Genomic DNA, 22,672 nt, shown 5'->3' on the forward strand with positions numbered 1-22,672 from the left:
GGGTCTCATCCCTACCCCAATTTTACCTTCTCACTTGGAGGGTTTCTAGGTAATCATATAATCATATTTTTGTTATGTGTGTGTTTTCTTATATGTTTACATGATTGATGCATATGCTTTACATGTTGTTTCAATATGTTAATGTGTAAGATGTATGAATGGTGAAAGTTGTATGGGTTCAAGTTTAAACTCTTGAGTCACCCCCCAACACACCCCCTTAGAAGTTTACCTTTCCTACTTGTAATTCCAACAATTGGTATCACAACCCAGGTTCTCAAAAGGAAAATCTTTGCAGCTTTGAGGAAAAGATCTTGAAATGGAAGTCTAAAAATTAGGAAATATTATTGAGAATCAAGGAATTGAGATAAAACTCATTCTACATCAATTTGATGAAGCTAGAGAAGAATTAAGGAAATCCTTAAAGAGAAGGAAAGAAATTGTCATTGCAGAGAATAACACAAAATACAAAGAAATCAACACTACCAAGCTATTTTCTAATGGTGACTCTAATGAATTTGATGCAACAATTGCAAAGCTAATGGAAAATAATAGAGTACAAGATGAGGAAATTAGAAATCTCAATCTAGAGCAAGAATCTCAAGCAGTGATGCTATGTGAGGTAATTGAACAAAAGAAGAAGGCCATGGAAGAAAAAGCCATGATTGAAGAAGACAAAAGAATTCTGGCCAATAGATTGGAAGAGAAGTCAATAGAGCTAACCAAAATCTCCAACATGCAATTGGATATTGTAAGCCAAATGATGAATTCTCATCATGGGTGGAATGTAAAAGACATTGAGATAACTACATTGAAGTTACAGAATGAACAACTGCAAAATGATTTGAAAAGAGAAAAAGAAATTGCTGAAAATCTCAAAAATCCAAATGAAACCATCAAATACTTTGAGAAATTATTGAAATCCCCTAGATCTAACAATGATACATTAGGATTAGGCTACACAAACACTGAAGAAGGAGAATCATCCAAAGTTTCGAAAGAAAGGAACATCAAAGGTAAGGACTCCAAACCTACTTGTCATTTTTGTGGTAAGAAAGGACATACTCCTAATGTGTGTAGGAGAAAGAGTGCAAATCAAAAAATCAAGCCTAAGAACATGACTCACTATCATAAGTGCAACAAAAAAGGTCATCAGGCACATGAATGTAGAACTAGGACCATGCATTTACCAAGATTTGAAGGATATTGCTACAATTGTCAAAAATATGGACATGGAGCTTTTGAATGCATATCCAAATCCATGTGGTCATCAAACAAGTTAGCAAAGGTAAGAAGCCATGGAAACTTTTATAATTGGGATTACAACTAAAGAAAAAGCTATCATTATTGTCAAGAATATGGACATATTCCTAAGAATTGCATTAGGACACACTTTAATGGTAACTACAATAGATGATTAAGTCAAACTACATGTTTTAACTACTTAAAGATTGGTCACATTAGCAAGCATTGCCCAACTAGGTAAAAAACACCAAGTTGTGAATTCAACAAAGGAAAAGGAAAAGCAAATGTTGAACACATCAGAGATGAGATGAACAAGACATGGTGAAAGAAAGATGTTTGCATCACATCAAATGGAGTAGGGATCACTTCACCTAATACGTTAGGTGAGCACACCTCATCAAACTAGAAAACCAAGAGGTATGTGGGACTTATATTTAAGTGTTATATCATACATTAGTTCCAAAGGAGATAGTACTTAAAAGATTACATTAGCATGAATAAAGATGCAATATATTATTAAAAATTCAAGTTGTTGCCAAGAATTTAATATTTCTTGTGCATGCCGAGTGGAATGATAGATGATGCCAAGCTACTAGACTAAGTCATTTAATGCCAAGTTTGTAGTAGGTACTGAGTGATGGTAATATCTATAGATGCCAAGTGATTCTAAAATCGTGTTGATGTCGAGCTTACATCTATACAAGCACTAAGCATTAAATTTAAGGTTTTTGAAGGATATTTGATCAATTTCTTCTCATTATTCATCATTTCAAATTTGAGAAAAGAGTGAACAGAGTGAAAGGTGATTCAAAAACTTGTTCACGATATTTGTAGAGAATTTGACAATGATCTAACACTAGTTCTCTAGATTTCATAAGGTATTTATCACAAGCTGAGCTATGTAGTTTTATTTTAAAAAAACCCTAGTTTGATAGAATGGCATCTAGCTCAAAAAATGTAGAAGGAAAATATGTTTTAAATGTTCAACTTTTTATTAATGAAGTAAAACAACCAATATTCAAGGCCACACCTGACATAGCTTACAAATAAGATCCTTCTGGCACTTTGTCAATGATCCTACCAACAGTTAGTATGATACAAGATGTTAGAAAATGTTGTAATCGAAAAATAAGAGGAATAGAAGACATGGAAATTAGAGAAGCATATGATAGGTTATGTGAAAATGGTGTTCTGAAGGAAGAGTACAAAATCATTGCAAGGAAGGGTTTAACGCGTGCCCTAGATTTTCTCAGTGTATTTAAAATTGAATGGATTAGAATTTTATTTAGTCAAATACATGATGGTTATTTATGGTTGGAAGGTGGAGCAATTAAGATTACCAAAAGAATAATTCATAGGGTTACCAGTTACCCAACCCTAAGGAAGTGATAGAGAAAAATACTAGAGCAAAATGGAACAAAAGAGGCATGACAATAGATATTGTTATTGATCTATTGTTGAACTTTGCTATTAGGGTAATCTCTCACAAATTCTATAAATCTAGTAGATTGAATAGTGTACCCTATATTGCTTTGGATGTTGGCTACAAGATTGTGAAGAAAGATCATACTTATGATCTAGCTAAACTTCAACTACAATAATTGATGGAAAATCTTGGAGGAATCAGAAAAACCAAGAGTGCTCAATGTAAATTTGGTTCAATCATTGTCTGTAAATTCTTTTATGTGTAGAATACATTTCCCTCCTTTGGTGCAGTAAGATGGAAAAAAAATAGGTCAATAGTAGTACAAATCAATGAGTTCATTGAACAGATAGGAGAAAAATTTGAAACCATCATGACAAGCTATTTTGAAGACTTTAAGAAGTCAATGAAGTAGAGACTCAGGATACCTATTTCGTTAGTTGAAAGATATTATAATAACATATGTTTTCTTGTTGACATTGATTACACATATGTGCAAGCTACCACACCAAAGGTAAGATGGCTAAGACCCTTAGGTTATGAAATTAATGTTGATGAAGCTTCAACAACCATCATAGCACTCCTAATAGGGGAAGTTGAAAAAATGCAAAAATCTTTGGAAACTACGATGTGATGAAATCAAAGACTAAAATGGAATTGAAGATGGCATCTACACTCAAGAAGAAGGATAGGATAGTGAAGAAGCTTAAAGCTAAATTTGGTGAAGGTGCAGATGAGGAAGAAGAGGAAGAAGATGAAGAGGATGAAGAGGAAGAACAAGAGCAAATTCAAGAACCTCTTGTATTGACTCAAGACATGGGAGAGAATGAGGAAGAAGAGGAAACAAAAGGTATCGAGGGAGAAGAAGTCTAGGAAGCACCTACTTAAGCTGAGCCAAAGAAGAGAAATGCTAAGGCACAACTAATGGTTAAGGTAAAGAAAACTATTAAACCAAGCCTACCCAAGCCAAGTGCACCTACCACTAGAGCAACCACACAAGCCACAAAATCGAAAGCTAAGGAGAAAACCAACCAAACTAAGCAAGGTGGCCAAGTACAAAAGAAACAAAGAAGGAAATATGTTGCACATCTTGACTCAGATGAAGAAAGGACTAAATCAAATGATTTAAGTCAATTCAAAGTGGTAAGTCACAAACCACTCTCTAATCTTAAATAATTGTGTGAAAATGTCAAGAATAATGCAGATTTATCTAGTTTAAAGCATATTGATTTTGAGAAACTTGGAAAAGAAGAGAAGAATCTAGTGGAAGAGGCATTGTATGTAATGATGTCTAAATTTAAGAACACTCCACTTGAATTTGCCAACACTATACCAAAGAGGTTATATGATAATGTTGAGTAAAAGTGGCATTACTATTTAAATTTGGAAAAAAAATTAGAGAATCAACATTAGCTCAAGTAATGCTAGAGATAAAAAAAGGGTAGATTGCTAAGGAAAATAAGAAATATGGAGGAAGGTTCACATCAAAATATAGAGTCTTCAACATTCTTCAAAACAACATTGAAGATGTGGTCAAAAGTCAACACAAATATGGAAACTTATTTATGGGTTGACCATTGTAAAACAAGGAGAAATGGACCCCTTTGAGGGTAAGAATGATGATGAAGAAAAGGAATATGAAAAAGAAGAAGAAAATATAGTTGAAGAGGAAAGTGAAAGGAAAGATGATGACATAGCAACAACGAAACAAAAACAAGATGAACAGAGTGTGCAAGACATGCAAATGCCAAGTGCGAGTACCCCTCATGACACAAGTGTAACAAAGACCATAATTTTCAAGGATGTTTTTGATGTATCAATTTAGAACATCAATCCACTAACTATAGATGATTTCAAGAATATTCTAGACCAATCTACACTACAAGCCAAGCTATGCAATAATCCAAGATGGTTAACCTCCTCCCTTCCTAGCAATGATGAATACTCTACTAACCACCCTTTCTATTTGACTAGGTATTTCTCATAAGTTCTATTCCTTGCACTTTTGCCAATATGACTATCCAATATCTCCTCAGTCTCCTTTATAAATGAAGTAGCTACTAGAATACTCCACTGTGCTTTTGCCACTTCATTTCCATCACCTCCTTCATAATACTCTGTCAAATTTGAAATATTGGTGGAATATTCAACTCAATAGACAAATCCACTTCATAAGAATTTCTAGAATCATGCCTTTTCACTATCTTACATGGTCCAAACTTCTTCATCTTTAATTCATTATATGTACCCACCAGAAAATGCTCCTTTCTTAAACGAACCATGACTTCATCTCTAATCTAAAACTCCTTATGCCTTCTTTTCACATCTACCTTAGCCTTCTACTATATATTAATTTTTATGATGTGCTTCCTCACCTCCTTATGGATATTTTTCAAATGTTTAGCAAAATATTTTGCTTTGACACTACTTATCTCTTTGTTATTCAACTATTGCAATTTAGAAGCATTTCTTGGACTACTACCATATACATTTTGGAATGGTGATTTACCAGTACTCTTGCCTAAAAATTTATTATATGAAAATTTTTTCTATGATAAAATTAGATCTCATTCTTTTGGCTTGTCTCCAACCAAACATCTCAGCAAATTTCCCAAACTCCTATTCACCATTATATCTGTCCATCAATCTATGGATGATATGATGAACTTGTTGCCCCACTTTTCATCCTGTGGCCATTTTGAAAAGTGGAAAATGATCTTGTGTCTTAGTTTGGTTTGGGTATGTCTAAGTCTAGTTCTTTCCCCTAAAGTGGAAAGTTTCTCCATTGAGTTTTTCACCTTCTCTTCTCCAACGTTACATAACCGAGTGGATTTTCCTTGTTGTCATGAGTTTGTGGATAGTCTAGAACCTAATTCAATAGAGATTCTTGGGTCATATAATGATTTTTACAAAGTTATTTTTGAGGATGAACTTGTTCATGGCTTATCATAGTTTTCACATATAGAAAATGAAGTTTTTGAAAAATCCAACATTGCCTTCTCCTCGGTAGACTTTCAACCCATAAAGGCAATTTTTTGCAAAGGTCAAAAAATGAGGTTTACACTCTAAAGCAAGGAAGAAATGAGTTTTTTTTATAGATAGATCATCCCTACATTAAAATATTCCACCTTATGAGTCACTTAGGATTCATCATAGTGCTTAGAATCATAGCTAGTGGAAAACTCTGAAGTAACTTCTCCACAGCGGGCTATCGACCCACGGAGTCAATTTTCTGACAAAGGCATTTGTGAGAGACAAAAGTAAGTAAGTGGGTTCCTTTTTCACTTTTGCAACCCATTCTACATTTTACAAAGCCTAGAGACACATTGGATTAAAGGGTAAAATGAAAATAAAGGCAAGGGTGGAAAAATAGAAGTTGCTTTCTCCTCTGTGGGTTTCCAACCCTAGAAGGCAATTTTCTGCATCCATTGAAAAATCACTTCTACAAGCATGTTGGACTTCTATAAGCATGTTGGGCTCATAGATCAATCACAAGATAAATGAAAATGATAATGGAAGCAAGTTAATCACATTTGGGAAGGTTTTTTAAGAAAAATATGGCTAAGCATATTTTTCCTTATGGAGTACTCCGTTCTTAATTCTCTAGAACTTGGTGAAAATGGGAAAGTATGTAATTAAAGAAAGTTAACATTGGGCCAATGAATATAGTGAATAGACATGGAAATATCTATTACAAACCCCCAAATTTACTAATCTAATGGATTTATCCTTTAATTCACTCGAGTGGCGTAAATCTTGAAGATTAACGGGTGATTTAGGATTTCTATACAGAGATGAACATAACAGATATTCAAATTACCACTTTCTCTATTGAACTATTATGTTGTTGAATTGAATAGTGTCTTAAAAGCTCTTATAGTAGCAAAGTTCTACTCTCTATGCTGCTTCCAATTTTAAGGTTTCAATTAATCTCTATCACATATTAAATGGCAACTAGATTTGCTAGTTTCAATGGGATGAATGGAATTAACTTAATGTTGTAGAATGTTACAGACATATCACTCCATTTCTTTGACATGCAAAATTTTCAAAGGAGGCTAAGGATAGAGCCAATTCACCATATAATAGAAAAGCTCTTGGAAAGCAGGCTAATGGAGGTAGCTGGATTTCCTATGGCAGTTCAAGCTCTTGAACTGATTGTTGAATGCATAAATCACTACAATCCAGACACTAAATTTTTTTTCCTACCTGATCATACAATTTTAATCTTGATTGATAGGAAAATTGTAGTCAATTGCCTCCAAATTCTAGAGTGAGAATAATTTTCTAAATTGACAATAGGAGCCATGTCCAAGTTCTCTTTGAAGAAAATGGTGTGGAAAAAGGAAATTATGAGGTCCTAGTTCCAAAAGCCATGGGGAGCTAAACGTAAGGTTCCTAAGACTCTATTTGGCACCAATCTCAACCCTGAGATTATAGACATTCTGGTTCTTTTACATCAATTGAAAGGTGAGGTAGAAGCACTCAATTTTGTTGAATAGTATTTCATTTTGGTACAAATCATCTATTTAGATACAAATTATGTTTATTGGGAATATGAGGTAAGCGAGCATCTATCCAGAGCCCTTAGTGCTACAAAGTTTTACAATACCTTCTACATGTATTTTTCCTAATTTATATCTTATCCTCTCTACAATTGTGGCCAAGCCTTCCTAGAATAGAGAACTTACCTGATGATGTGAAAAGTTATGAATTTTATCCATGCTTGCAATTACAGAATAGTTATGTAGAATATGTCAAAGTTAATGACTCATTTACAATGAGGATTTGCAGGGAACTCCAAGGATGCCCAAAGAGGAGGTTCATCCTAGAAGTAATGGTGGTCATCAGTTAATTTGGTAGCTACTTTATTTAGTTCTCATCCTTTTCATATTCGCATCTTGCAGTGTTTGATAGATTTCCTTTGAAGCTACCTAGGTACCCAAGTGATCTAATCGTGTTGATAGAGATTGTCAGGCAAGCAATCTAGGTGAATGTGTTGAGTGCAAGTTTGAAGAAGAAAGGGTATGAATTCCCTTTAAAGGTTGGAGCTTATAGTTGCGAGTCTTGGTTTGATGCCAAAAACATGATCAAGGCATAAGAGAATAAGTACAAGTTGGAAGAATATGAGGTTGTGAGACCCATGTTTGATCCAAATGGATATGCAAGAGAGGTGCTACAAATTGGGAGTGTGATCAAGAATGTCATCACTATAGAGGATTATTGAGCATATTGCAAGGATGAGTTGGAGAGCTAAGATCGTGCTTTCACTAGGCTCATGGTGGAATAAATGAAGACATATGTTATTGATCTCAATTATGAAGGATTGGAGGATGATAGTCAAAATATGTATAGAAACACCTATTTGACTAAGTTAAGGGGGATTCCAATCAATTCTAAACCATATGTGCATGTGGAAGAGGATCATGATATCATGATGGCTAGAATCATAAAAAAGAATAGGGAAATGGGTTGAGTTGATGACCAGGAAGAGTTAGAGCAAGGGTGCAACCACTCAAGCTTCTCTAGCCACTGCAATGCCTACTTCATCCCAAAGTGCTTTAGTAGGTGTGACCATAGCTTCCACTCAATGGCTAGCACAACCTTCAAGAGGAGGTGATCACCCTTTGGAGAAGAATGTTTCTATAGACCAAACTTATCATGATGGTTCTCTCCTAGTTATATGAACCCAGGTTGGTACTAAGGAGAAGAAAATGGAGGAACCAAAGGATAGTGTCTCTACTCCAGTCCCATCCCCTCATACTACTTTGGTTCCATCTCCTCACACTACCCCTATTCCTTCTCCACATACCACCCCAATCCCATCTCCTGACCATAGCCCCATTCCATTAATAAGTGCTTCACTATTGAAGCCAAGTGGTTCTCATATATAGATAGTAGACGTAGGGGATGGAAAGAGTAGCAGTAGTGAGCCTACTGAGTTAGATGAGGAGATAAAGAAGACTTAAAAAATGGAGAAGGGCTAGACTTCTTCAAGGTTCATCTCAAAGGATTCAAAAAATCCTTTCTCTTCAACTACTATAATTATGACTCCAGTGAAGAAAAAGATGTTCAGTGTTGAATCACTTGGAATGGCTTCCAAAGTGATAGGAACATATTCCTAATTGGAAGATACTTTGGAAAGGAAGAGAAAGAGAAGGGATGAAAGTGTTTCTACAAAAGATATTGTATCCCTCGCAGTTCATTTGGGGACTAGACTGACAAAGGTTAAGAAGCAAAAGACTTTGTCAATACTTGGGAAAGATCTAGAAATAGGGCACTTGACAATGGAAATAGCCAAGCCAAACAAAGGAGGGAGAATAAAAGATATGACACCTGATGATTTTAATTTGCATTCAATCGATCTTGGAGAGACCAGACATGATACAAAAGTTGGTTTGTGGAGATTAAGTAATGAAGTAATAGAAGGACAATTTGAAATTATTAAGTTATCAAAGATCAAGATGAAAGCTAAGATAGAAGAATCGAACAAATTTATCAAGCAACTAGTAACTCCACTAGAAACTATCTTTGGTATGTCTGTGACCCAGACTCCTATCATAGCTAAAGTGCAATCCCTCATTTCCTAGCTCCAACAAGATAAGCATTATGGCCAGATTGGTAAAGAATGGATTGAGAGACTCAAATTAGAAGGAGTTTCTCTCATACATCAAATTGGAAATGTTATCCTCAGATTGGAGATAGAAAATGACATGTTGTCTAATAGTAATACTCTAGCCAGAGAAAGGGTCAAATCTGATTATTGCATCTCCCTTTTAAAGATGATCATCCAAATGAAAGTGAAAGAAGTAGTTGAAGCAAAGATTCTGAAGAAAGGAAATGAACCTTTGTTCAAATGGCTCCAAAGTATGTAGCTCAAGCTAAAAATGATCCAAGTAGTTGAGAACGGACTCAAGGAAATGGAGGATAAAGCAAAGAAGACTCAAGATAGAGGATTTGAACTTATGAGAGGGCTACACACTAATTCACAAACCAATGGTAAAAGAAAAGCTCTCATTGGAATAGATGAAATGAAAAATAATTTTTCTACATTTCTAGATAGTCTATTTGGAGTGGCTTCCAATAGTCAAAATAGAATTGCAGAACTCTAGACACTCAATGGTTGTATACATGTGGCCACGGAGGAGTTTCCAAATTAGTTGAATGTTGTGAAAGAGCTGGCAAGGGAGCATTCAAAATGACTCTTGAGATTCACTAATAAACACATGCCCAACCATGAGGAGCCAATTCTAGTAATAGTTGCTGCTAACGCATATAGAGAAAAAATAGAAAAGGGGAAGAAGTCTAAATGATTTATATTATGCCCTCTTTTCATTTTCTTTTGTAAATTTTTTAATACGAAAAACTGGCATCTTCCCATTTGTCACTTTTAGAAGATGAACTGATTAAGCTTCCATTGTAATGGTCATCTCAAAACTCTATATGTATGAATTGAAAGATTAATTAAAGGTCAAATTTTTTATGTACTTTTTGTTATAGAGACAATTGAATGGTGTTTTATGTCAATCAGTTTTTGTTCCAATGGATGTTATATTTAGTTTAAGTTTTCTCTTTTGTTTGAATTGAGACAAGGGAAAAATAGAGTTTTACCTCCCCTGTTTTGAGGAAACAAATGAATGTAATAGGTGTTGTTATTATCCATTCAAAGAGAAACCCCTTAAGTATTTTTCAATTTATTAATCATAGTTCATATTCAAATTTTCTTAGTTTAGTATCCACTATTGTTTAGTTAAGTTTTATTAATTCATAAGATGTGTGAGTGCATAAAGCCATTTTGGTATTGAGAAATTTCTATTCGCCTGAGTTAGATTCTATTTAGGTCTAGCTTGGTTATACCTCTTCTATTCTCAGGTTAAGAACATACCCCCAAAGTAATTTAGGAAGAAAAACATAATTCACTACAAATCCATTTTAGGGAGCTATACCTACCAATTAAGAGGGAAGCCAATTCCTTCACAAGTGGCTTTCCAACTTTTTCTAATCAGATATTGTTCCAAATTGGGCATTTAAGAGTTAGAATTTAAAAGAACAATTATATTTACAAACAGAACTGAATTTCAAATTTTTCATAAACTTATTCCTCAATGTACACTAGAAATACCCAACATATTTAGTATCTCGATCTAAAACTATACTCTTCTACATGAACAACATTGCTAGACTTCTTATAAGGAATAAAATGTGCCATCTTTGAAAACCTGTCAACCACCAAAAAAATAGAATGATGCCCACAGTGTGTCCTCAATAACCCAAGAAAAAAATCCATGTTGTCATCCTCCCATGACTTCTTTGGTATAGGTAAAGGCTGATACAATCTTGTATTCTGCTTCACTCCTTTCACCATTTGACATACTTCGCAATTTTGTAAAAACATCTTGTTGCAACTATGGCCAATAATAATTCTTAGCACCCAAAGCTATGGTCCTATCTCTGCCAAAATGTCTAGCCATTCCTCTACTACGATTCTCCTTGATGAGATTCTCTCTCATTGAACTTCTAGGAATGCACAACTAGCTTCCTTTGAACAACATACTATCTTGGATCATGAATTCACACCACTTTGTCATGTCAAGGGTAACATATTTTGTACAAGGCTTCCACACTTCACCAAAATTAGGATCACCTAGATACAAAGTACTGAGTTCTTCAAACACAACCACTTCTATCTACATTTTTATTAGCAAAAGTTGTTTTCTACTAAGAGCGTTTGCATCTCTATTAGATTCCCCACTCTTGTACTTCAAAAAAAGTGTATAACTCTACAAAATCTCAACCCACTTCAAATGTCTTTGGTTTAATTTTTCTTGACTATTCAAATATTGCAAATATTAATGATTAGTATACAAAAAAACTCCTTAGGAAGAAGATAGTGTCTCCACTTCTTCAATGCTTGAACTATAGCATAAAATTCTTGATCATAAAGAAAATATTTTATTTTTTCATCATTCAACTTCTCACCAAAATAAGCAATAGGTCTACCTTCTTGGCTCAAATAAACTCCTATTGTAGTACCACTAGCATTATAGTCTACTTGAAACACCTTGTAAAAATCAAGAAGTGTTGAAATAGGTTTCTTAATAACTTTCTATTTCAATAGATTTAAACTCTTATCTACTACTATAGTCCACTTAAATTCTTTCCTATCCCCTCTCATTGTTTTAGTCAAGGGTCTACAAATACTATTAAAACCTTTTATGAACCTTTTATAAAAACTAGCTAGTCCATGAAAATATCTCACCTCAGTAGCACTCTTTAGAGTAGGCCATTCAAGGATAGCATTCACTTTCTATGGGTCCATTTTTAGACCTTCTTCCAAGACTAAAAATCCTAGGTACACCAAATCCTTTACAAAATTGCACTTCTTTAGGTTTCTTGGTAACTTTTCTTCCCTCAAATTATCAAACACCTTGCAAATATGGATTAAATGCTCTTCTAATGTATTACTAAAGATCAAAACATCATCTAGGTAAACAATGACAAACTTACCTAGAAACTCCTTCAGTACCTCATTCATGAGCTGCACGAAGGTGCTCAATGTATTGGTTAGTCCAAAAGGAATGACTAACTGATCATACAATCCTTCTTTTTCCTTGAAAGTAGTCTTCCACTCATCACCTTCTCTAACACAAATCTAATGGTACCCACTCTTCAGATCTATCTTTGTGAAATACTCAGCTCCACTCAAACAGCCCATAATATCATCCATCCTTAGCAATGGAAATCTATACTTGATTTTTATCTTGTTGATAGTGTGAGAATTTGTGCACATCCTCCATTCTCCATTCTTCTTTGGTGCTAATACTATTGTAAAAAACGTGGACTCATACTCTCTCAAATCAAACCCTTCTGCAATAACTCATGAACTTTTTTGTTCAACTCATTGCCTTTTGCTAGTGACATTCTATGCACTTCCTTGTTTAGAAAACTAGCTCTTGGAACTAGATCCATTTGGTGACTAATCTTCCTCATTGGGGGTAATCCATCAAGCACATCATCTAATACAATATCAGAAATATCTACCAACATATTTGCAACTTCTGCAGGTACCTCCTCTGCTTCTTCTTTACTATCTTTTGGAATTATAGAAAAACACATATGTTCATGCTTCATACCTTTGAGAAACTCTATTCCATCAACAAATTTTTTTTGGAAGCACTACACCCCTTTTCTTCTTTATCCTTCAACATCTTGAACTTATGTTTCACTCCATCCTTGGTTAGAGTGTAGGTATTTTCTTACCTATTGTGTACAACATGCCTGTCAAATTTCCATGGTCTATCCAACAACATATGACATATGTCCATAGGTATGATATCACATAGTACCTCATCCTAGTAGCTTCCAATCTTGAACTTCATTGAGCACTCCTCATTGACCATGACCTTGTGGTTATCTTGCACCCAAGAAATATAGTATGGATGTGGGTGTTTCTATCTCTTTAGCTTCAACTTGGTGACCATCATTTTTGATACTAAATTTTTAGGACTTCCACCATCAATGATCACATCACAAAACTTATCTTCACATCTACACCTTACGCAAAACAAGGTCCTTCTTTGATCAGGTTCATTCTAACCACTCTATTAACTAGGACTTCTCCTCTTTCAAGATCTTCAAAATGTGATGATCTGGCATCTTCATCAACATGTGAAACTCTGGCCTGGTCTTCTATTCTTTGATTTTTTATTTTCTTGGTAGTAGGTACATTCAAATGCTCTATGTCCTTCTTCTCTACAGTGAAAATTTTTCCCATGGAAGCCTCCTCTTCCAGATCCTTGTCCTCTACCTCTTTCTATTTGATCTTTATTGTTTTAATCATGGAAATGATTGGGATTGTTTCCCCTTTGGTTTTGACTACTATTTCCAACCTAATCCTTGTTCTTCTAATCATCATTACAACCACCATAAGATCATTTTCCAGATCATCCATCATGACCTCTTCCACTATTCTTGTTATCAAATTGCTTGCTCAGTTTCTCCTCAACTCTTAGGGAAACTGGTATGACTCCTCAATACTATTCATTATAGCCAGACTTAGCTTGTCCTAAATACTTTTCCTTAACCCATTAAGATAATGGGCCACTTTCTTCTTATCAAATTCTACATGGTCGACTCTAATGAGAACTTGATAGAACTCTTTGGTATACTCTTGAATAGATTTTCATGCTTGCTTCAACCTTTGCATTTTTTTCAATAGATGAAGCTCATAATCCACGTGAATGAATTATCACTTTAGTTTAGCTATCATCTGATCCCATTTGATGATTTTGTCCTTTCCCTTTCTATTTCACTCCAACTAAACCTCTTGCCACTGGATCTTTTCATGTCCCTTTAGTTTTTCCTTTGCAAACTTAACCCTATCGAGATCCTCAATATCTTCATACTCAAAGTACTCCTCTAATTCAATGATCCAATTAATCATCTCCTCTAGGTTAAAATTTAATAAAAATGTGGGAACCTCAAACTTAGGTTTTATTTAAATCTTTGAGATGGTCCTAAAAAGCCTCTCTTCCTCTAAGTTTATAACTGCCTCTACTTAGGCATTTTCTTCTTCTTCATCCTCCTCACATTCATTTCTTATAGGAAGATTTATTCATTTATAGATTTGTTTTTCCAATGCTTGCATTTGTCTTTGGAGGGCTCTAAAACTCTCAAGTGTAACACCTATAACTCTTTTTCCATACTCTCTTCATGGAGACATTTGCATGATTTCACTAATATCCTAGTAAAAACTACCTCTCAATTAGTGATCTACCTATATGCTTAACCCAAACCATGGTCTTGGTGTGAACTACTTCATAGTGGGTGATCTATCCACACACTCAAGAAGTCTAGCTCTAATACCACTTGTTCAAGGATGTTCCCCTTAAAACCATAAACTCATAATAGAACCAAGGAAATAACAAGAAATGCAAGAACAAAATATGGACTTCTTATTTGTGCCACAAATGCTAAATTATAGAATTCAAAAGCATACTATGCTTACCCACATGGGTGCCTTCATTATATTAATTTACAAGACAAGCTACTAACTATCACCCAGAAGTATTCTAGAAAATGTTTAGGCCTTTCTTAAATAGGTAATTTTATGTCCCTTGGGAAGGTTCTAGATGCTCAAACTTAAAATGTGGGGCCAACAGACCCTAAGAATACATATAGAGTTGGCCAAATACATCTTTGATAATTATTTTACAAATTTTGGGTAGCCCAACTTCAGAAGGCCATAACTCTCAAACCATTGCTCCATTTAGCTATTATGACCACATTTCAAAAATGTCAGCTCCTGATCTACATGCTTGATACTGCCCTTATGTCAAGTTTTTAGACCTCATCCGAACACTTTAAGGCCTCCAATTGTAAGCTTGAAGATTTTTCTGCAAATTTTCCCAATGAAAATCTACAATAACTTCTTTGATACTTAAGCTGGATCAATGAGATTTTTATGGCAAGCTTTTAACTCTAAAATGAACCTTCATGTAGAAAATGAGAACATTCCAAGCTCGTATGCCAAACTTACTAAAAATAGCAAGTTCCCATAAATAGTAACCACCCTGTCTACTAGTCCTTATTAAAATAGAAAAGACTGAAAATAAAATATTTTTGGGTGATGGAAAATTTCTCTTATGCATCAAAATCTAGGCTATTATGAGAGTTATTTTATTTGAATCTTGAAAAAGATGAACAATATTTAATGTAAAATAAAGATTAAATGAAACCATGATTAAACTAGGATGCAAAAATTACCATGATTATGCTATTGAATTGATCTAATTAAGATGCAAAAATATTCTAAATGATACTAATACTAGAGTATGGTGATCTATGAAAATGGCATTAATTTGATGTGATGACTTGAATCATACATTGTTGATACAAAAATTGGGATCATTTTCCTTCAAAATAGAGGCATATTTATTTATAGTTTTTGAAGGTGTGAATAGGTTTCATACTTCAACGATCAAGATGAATTTTTTTAGATATAAATCTTTGAGATGCTTCTTTGTAGAGAAAAAAATGTTGTGATATTCCTTCCAACAAAAAAGGTGACAAGCTTAAGTTGTTTAGGCCAATTTGAAGTCACCTGTCCAAAGAGGTTGCAGAGAGTTTGGATTGGAAGACATGTGGCCTTAGAGTACAAATGGTAAAAAAAGTTGGTTGAAGAGAAAAAAATATCATTGTCATGTGTCCTTAGTGATTGAGATAAGGAATCTCTACAAGTTGAAGATAATACCCATTATTAATTAGAAATTTGAAACTACATGTGATAAGGTGAGGTGGTGATGATGATGTGGAAGAAAGAGATGCGATGGAATTTAAATTATTTAATGTGAGGTGGAAAATATTAGGAGATATGAACTTTTAAATTTAACAATTAAATTTAACTATACAATAGTGGAAATTGGTTGGATAAATGGGTATATAATCTTGTTAATGTTCCTTGATTTCAAAATCTATGGATTTTATATTATTTGTTGATTACTTTCTTTATTTTTACATAAGGAAAAATTATTTAGTAAATTTAAGGAACTTATGATTCTTTGTGGATTAAGCCTATAGTGCCTCTCCCATTTGATTTCTATAAGTCATCTTGATGGATGCAACCTTGTAGATCTCTCCTTTAGAAGAGATTGTGAATGGGATGATGAGTGGTCTACACCCTTGAGATGATTGGATTTATGTTACTATATTAGTTGCTTTGATTTTACTTATGGCTAATTATGAGATTATAATGATGTGTTAGATAGTTCACTGAGGTTTGTACTAGTGGTTACTAGGATCGATGTCGTATCATGATGTTATTTCATGATTAACCTAAGATGAGTGTAGAGTTTGCACTATGTACTATCATCTTGCTACACTGGACTAGGTTCTTATAGTAGTGATTAGTCATGTATTTGACTGTGTTCACTTATGTGTTTTAAGTGCCTTTTCATGTTGTTTAATCAACCATTATTAAATGCTTAAATAATTAGAAATGTATTATCCATTTTAGATTAATATGTTGTTCAGTTTTTTATATCTGCATGATGATGCTTTCTTTTAAGATGCTAGTATTTTTCGATGATATTTGGTTATCTACTATTTGGACATATCTTTGATTATGTTAGATGTGGATTTAATGCTATGGTTATTTACTTCATTCTTGCTTTGTGATGCTTTATGCGAAAGTGAATGATGTAAATAGATTATTTTAGTATAATTAAATAAATGGTTAAATTAGGTTATTTAATGCATTTATTACTTCGGCTATGTTATTATATTTAATTACACTTGATCATGTTGTTTAGTGTGTAGGATTTACATCCCTAGAAGAGGCACATAGAGTTAGTGATTCAGCTATTCATATTCAACCAATGTCATCCCTGTATGGACAACATATCCTATTTAGTTGTTTAAATTAAAATTTTTGATGATTTGATAAATCTAGACTCATTTGCATTATGTGATTAGACCTATGAACATGTCTATGCATATAGAGGTTTGCATTATCACAAAATTGTTAAGGCCTTTTGTGATTTTGGTTTCAGGATTTTTGGGCTTTATTTAATTGATTTCTAATTTCTAGCAGGCTTTGTTGTAGATGAATTCCAATTACTTGGGATAGCCTATTTTCATTTTGGTTGATTCAAGGTTTAACTAGGTTACCTAGTTAAACCCAAAATCATCTTTAGGAGGAATTACTATTCTATTTGTTGTGGGAGTTATGGGCATGGGATCATCACAAGATTAGTCTCATTGGATCTAGCTCAAGGAGACCTTGGATTTTCATAATTTTTGGCTGCTTCTATGGGATTTTTTATTTTATGGTTCATGTTCCCATTTTCCCCTTTTGGCTATGAGGTAGGACTCTCCCATTTTAATGTATCAGCTTTGTTTCTATTTTTTTTTTTGGTATCCATTTGTTAGAAGGTTGAGAACTAGCATTCCCCTTCATTTCTAATAGCTAATTCTGCCTAGTTGGTTAGGTATGAACATTTTCCTATTTTTTGAGATAAGGGTTTGGGGTTTTGCACCATTATGCTGGCCATTTTTTCATATAGTGTCTGAACCTAAATTTAATTGGATCTTTATAGCTTTTTTATCCTAATAAAAAATGGGTTTAAGTTTTAAAGTTTTTGAGTTGTGGGGTTTTTACCTCAATTTGTGTGCTGCCCTATTTTCTCAAGTTTTCTTGGCATAATATTGGTCATGGACCTAGATCATCTATTGGGATGCCAGTTAGGTCATTGTTGCACTTTTATGTTTCATTAGGATGCATTCCACATTTTCACTCTTGACTCTTTGTTTGGTTGAGTGATTTATACTTGGTGTTATTGTTTCTTTTGAACCCTTGTTTTTATTTCATGGACAATAGGATTCATTTAGAATCCATACTCTCAAATTGAGGCTAGTTGAGTGAGTTCATGATGTTTGGTCTTGTTGCATCATTAGGATTCATGTAGAATCCATACTTTTAGATTAAGACTAGTTGAGTGAGTTTATGATGTATGATTTTATAATCCTTTGGGATTAATGTAGAATCTATACTCCCAGATTGAGGCTAGTTGAGTGAGTTTCTAATGTATGGTTTTATAGTTCTTTGGGATTTGTGTAGAATCTATCCTCTCAAGATGTTATTCAGTTGAGTGTTATGTTTTACTTGTGTTCTCATTTAGTCCTTGTTTTATGATCTTCATAATGGTAGTGTACCACACACAATCATGTATGCATGCATTTGTTAGGTGACTTAGGAGTCCCGATCTTTTGTGGTACTTCTAGGAGTTATGATCATTTGGACTTGGGTTGGGAATAGGCATGCCTACATGCACTCATCATTGGATGAGCATGGATAGGGTAGGGTAACATATGGAGGGGGATTCTATCTTGTAGCTTAGTGATCATGGCACTATAGGTTGGCAAAGGGAGTTTTAATCAAGTGATAACTAAATAAAATATTGGGTGGTAACAAAATTTAAGATAGTAAAATGTGTGAGCACCCAATTAAGTTTATGGATATAGTGCATGAGCCTTCCATTAGGAAGTTGAGTTCATACAATTTGAGCTTGGGCTTTTTAATTCCAAGTGACTCTCCATGATGTCAATCCCTACATAGTAACGCATTGAGTGTCTAACCAGGACTTGTAGTACTTGCATTGTCTCATGTTCTTGGTTTTAGTCATCATTATTGTCTAGCCTAAGTGTTAGCTATGGACATCTATTTTATATGTGATTTTGGTTGGATCAATATCTCCTTTAGCATGGTAGGAGTGGACCTATGAGTTTCACATGGTTGGGAGGCATAGCTACCTATACCACTACTGGAGACTAGTGTATAGAGACAATCTATTGTTCTAGTGCAACCAGTGCTTGATGTTTCCCTTGGTATTTTAAGTTTCTAGAGTATGTTTCCTTGTGATTTATGCTTTTATTAGAAAGCTTGGATATCATGTTTTAGATGATGTTAGTTTATTAATTGACATATTCCTATTTTGTGATGTTTATCATATGATTAGATGATGTGATTTTATTAGTTGGATTATCTATTGCTTATTGGATTAGCATGTTTGATTTCTATTCTTATGATGTCATTACACTTTAATAGTGACATCCTCATAAGAAAAATTTTACTATCTAGTTGGTAGTTTGGGATGTTATGCATGGAGGATGGCTAGGACCTTCAAGGTCTTATGATGCTATTATGGTTGGGAGGAATTGCACACAATTTTTGGTTGTGTTGGTACTTTATTGTTTATGTTTTTCCTTCTTATGATGTTTGGTTTATGAACCATGTTTGTACATTGTGATGTTTCTTTCCACATGTTCCTTCATATGCTATTATGGATTAGATGCATAGTTTTATTCTACTCCCTATTTCATGGTGTTCTCTATTTCTTGTATTTGAGTATCCAAGCCTCGATTGGTGGATCTAGTACTCCCTAGTGTGGAGGAATTGTCTTTTCTAGATTTTTATCCTTTTTGTTTCTATTGCATTGCTATGGTTCCTCGTGCAAGACTATACTTCCTCATGTGAGATTGTGGAATTTTTGTGCAAATTCATGCATTTCCTCATGTGGCTCTTGGTACTTCCTTGGACAAACCTTAGTACCTATGCAATGCTTTTGACTACTGGTCCTGGCATTTCCTTGCATGAGATGGTGTTTTCTTGTGTGGCTTTGTGTACTTCCTCATGCACAATTGTTAGTTGTAATTTATCTTGCACTAAAAATGAGGGGCATCTCTGTTATTTTTCAGAGAACACAATTTGGACTTTTGAGTCCCCTTTAGGAATGCTAGTTTTTCCATGCTTCGATGGATCAAATATTTTAGGTTTTATTATCATCTTGAATTTTCATCGTCAGCTTGAGTTTGTTAGTTTGATTGTTGCATTTGGAGATTTTTTTCTTGCTAGGATTATTGGTAAAATCCTCCATTATGATCTTTGTGATCCCAGTATGATGTTTTCATTTGCATTCATACTTGTTATATATATATATATATATATATATATATATATATATATATCTTGGCTTTTATTTATCCTTGTTCTAAGGATATTCAAGCAAGACATTACAAAGCCTGTATAGAGATTAAGTGTTTGAAGACTAAAAATGGTGGTGAGTTTTTCTCATGTTTCAACAGGTCTTGTAAGGACCATGGGATTGAGAGCCATATGACAAATCCATAGACCCCTCAATAGAATGGATGTTTAAAAAGATTAAATAGGAAGTTGATGAAGATAAATAGTGTTGGAAGGATTTAATGGGAAACAAGATAATGAGAGGGGGAGTGTGAAAGAGGATCTTAAACTTTTATTTGGAATTTTTAAAACTAATTTCACACCTAATACATCTCATATATTAGATCTAACATCAAAACTATAATTTTGAAATTAAAGCATCAACTCCATGAAAAGATTCAACACATAACAAAAATGATTTGATTACCCAGAAACACTTCAATGTGAAGGTAAAATTGTGGTGGGGATTAGACCAAAAAATCTTCACTATTGCAATACTAAATATAACCTATTAGGGTTACCATGTTTGATCATAATATATGATTTAGTCTTCCCTATTAGAAGCTTTAAGACTATTAGGTCTTATCTTGTTAAAGGATTTTTAAACTGACAAAATAGTAAGGACTATGTTAGGAGATTCTAAATAGACCTTTTAGGATCACTCTGTTAGGAGATTTACCTTAACTCAATCTATTAAAATTGATTCAGTACCTGACTCTCAATTTTCTTTGTAAGCTAATTTTAGATGTCCTCTAGTCAATGTCTCAATCTGATCTCTTACTCTAATATCTTTGTTCTACCCTTCACTACTTCAATTTCTCTGTCTGATCTCCTTTCAAACCTAGACTTGTTTTCTCTATTCTATCCTTGCTCACTCCCTTACTTATGCATTAACCCATTCATTACTCATCCATTTACATGCACCCACTTCTCTCTTGATCCTAGGGTTAGAAATGTTGATCATTTTTGTGCCCTACCAATATTCAAATTTTAAATGCTTACCTGCCAACGGCTAGTTCCTAGAGTTAATATTATTTTAATGCCTAAGAAACATCATAAAAAATTTTAAAAAATAAAAAAATCAAACTTATGATATGTTTTTGTAGGCCCGCAAGTTCCTCATCGTTGGATCAATTTGGATCGATGGTTGGCACTATGTCGCTCTTGAAAATTGCACGATGTTTTGCATTAGCGACATAGCTCCCTTTTGTCATGTGTTAGGTGGGTCCCTCTTTCCTTGATTATTTCTCTAGTGTCAAGTTTTTCTAGTTCCATGGTGGGAGCCATGGCACTATCAAAAAAATTGAGCTTCTCTCCGTCAGCGACATAACACCCGACCAAAAAATGATACAGCGACAACATTAGGCAATTGCGGGTCCTACTTCCCTTGGTGAGCCACAAATGTAGATTTTTTAGATAGGTGGGCTTGTGGCCCATCCTCATTGGTTGGTACACTGATAGGTTAGATCCATCTTGCTCGCTGCCAGATTAAGGAACATCTACGGTAGGTGTTATGTCGCAATGGGAAGTTGCACGAAGGATACCCATAGCGACATAACACCTTGGTGACGCATGTCCTAGGTGACATCATGATAGATGGTTGCAGAGGTTTTAGAGCATGGATTTTGATCACCATCAAATTTGAAAGGATCAGGGGCTAGTGCTTTCCTGCATTATCAAGATGCAAAGATTTTAAATAATGCGAGAATACACTTTATCGTCGAGTGTCCCTGTGGAGCCGGGCTAGTTCCATGGATCATCAAGTGTTGACAAGTGTTGCCCAATGTGGTACAAATTACTAAGGTGGTGCTAGGTGTGATGGGCTTGGGGGTAAGAACAAGTGCAGATCTTCCATGATTTTTGATCTCATGGAGATCAACGGTGGGTGCTATCTCGCTATGGAAAGCTGTGAGAATTTTAACATTAGTGACATAGTGCCTCAGTGACACGTAGTAGGGTGGGGCCAAGTATTATGAACCATCAAGATGGTACCAGTTTGGGCTAAGTTAGATGCTAGGTTGTGCCAAGTGTGCTGATAGTGGTCTGTGGGCCCAGAAGTCTTAAAGGTAATCGCAGGTAACGGTGAGTCTTCACGATCGTTAGATTAAGGAAGATCTACGATGGGCGCTATCTTGCTATGAGAAAGTTCTTGAAAGATAACCATAGCAACATAGTTCCTAGGTGACACATGTCCCAATGGGTCCAGTACAGGCAATAATAGTTTGCAGCTGGCAGTTAGTATAACGTCGCGATCAAGATTTTTCAGAGAAAAGATGCCACAGTTAGTTAAAAAGCATGGTCAACTCAGGAAGACCTTGCGAGGTGGTAGAAAGAAAGGAGGTTCATTAGCCCATGTGCCTCCTCTTGCTTATGGGTCTCATTTGACTTGCTGACTGTGTTGAATCCCAATCCAGTAATAAGGGAAATCAAGAGTTTTGCACGAATCTGATCTTCATGATCGATTCCAGCTACTGAAAGTGAATGTGAAA

Source organism: Cupressus sempervirens, chromosome 3, assembly GCF_028749045.1.
Source record: "Cupressus sempervirens isolate cs-2001-9-10 chromosome 3, ASM2874904v1, whole genome shotgun sequence".
In the NCBI taxonomy this organism is placed as follows: Eukaryota; Viridiplantae; Streptophyta; class Pinopsida; order Cupressales; family Cupressaceae; genus Cupressus; species Cupressus sempervirens.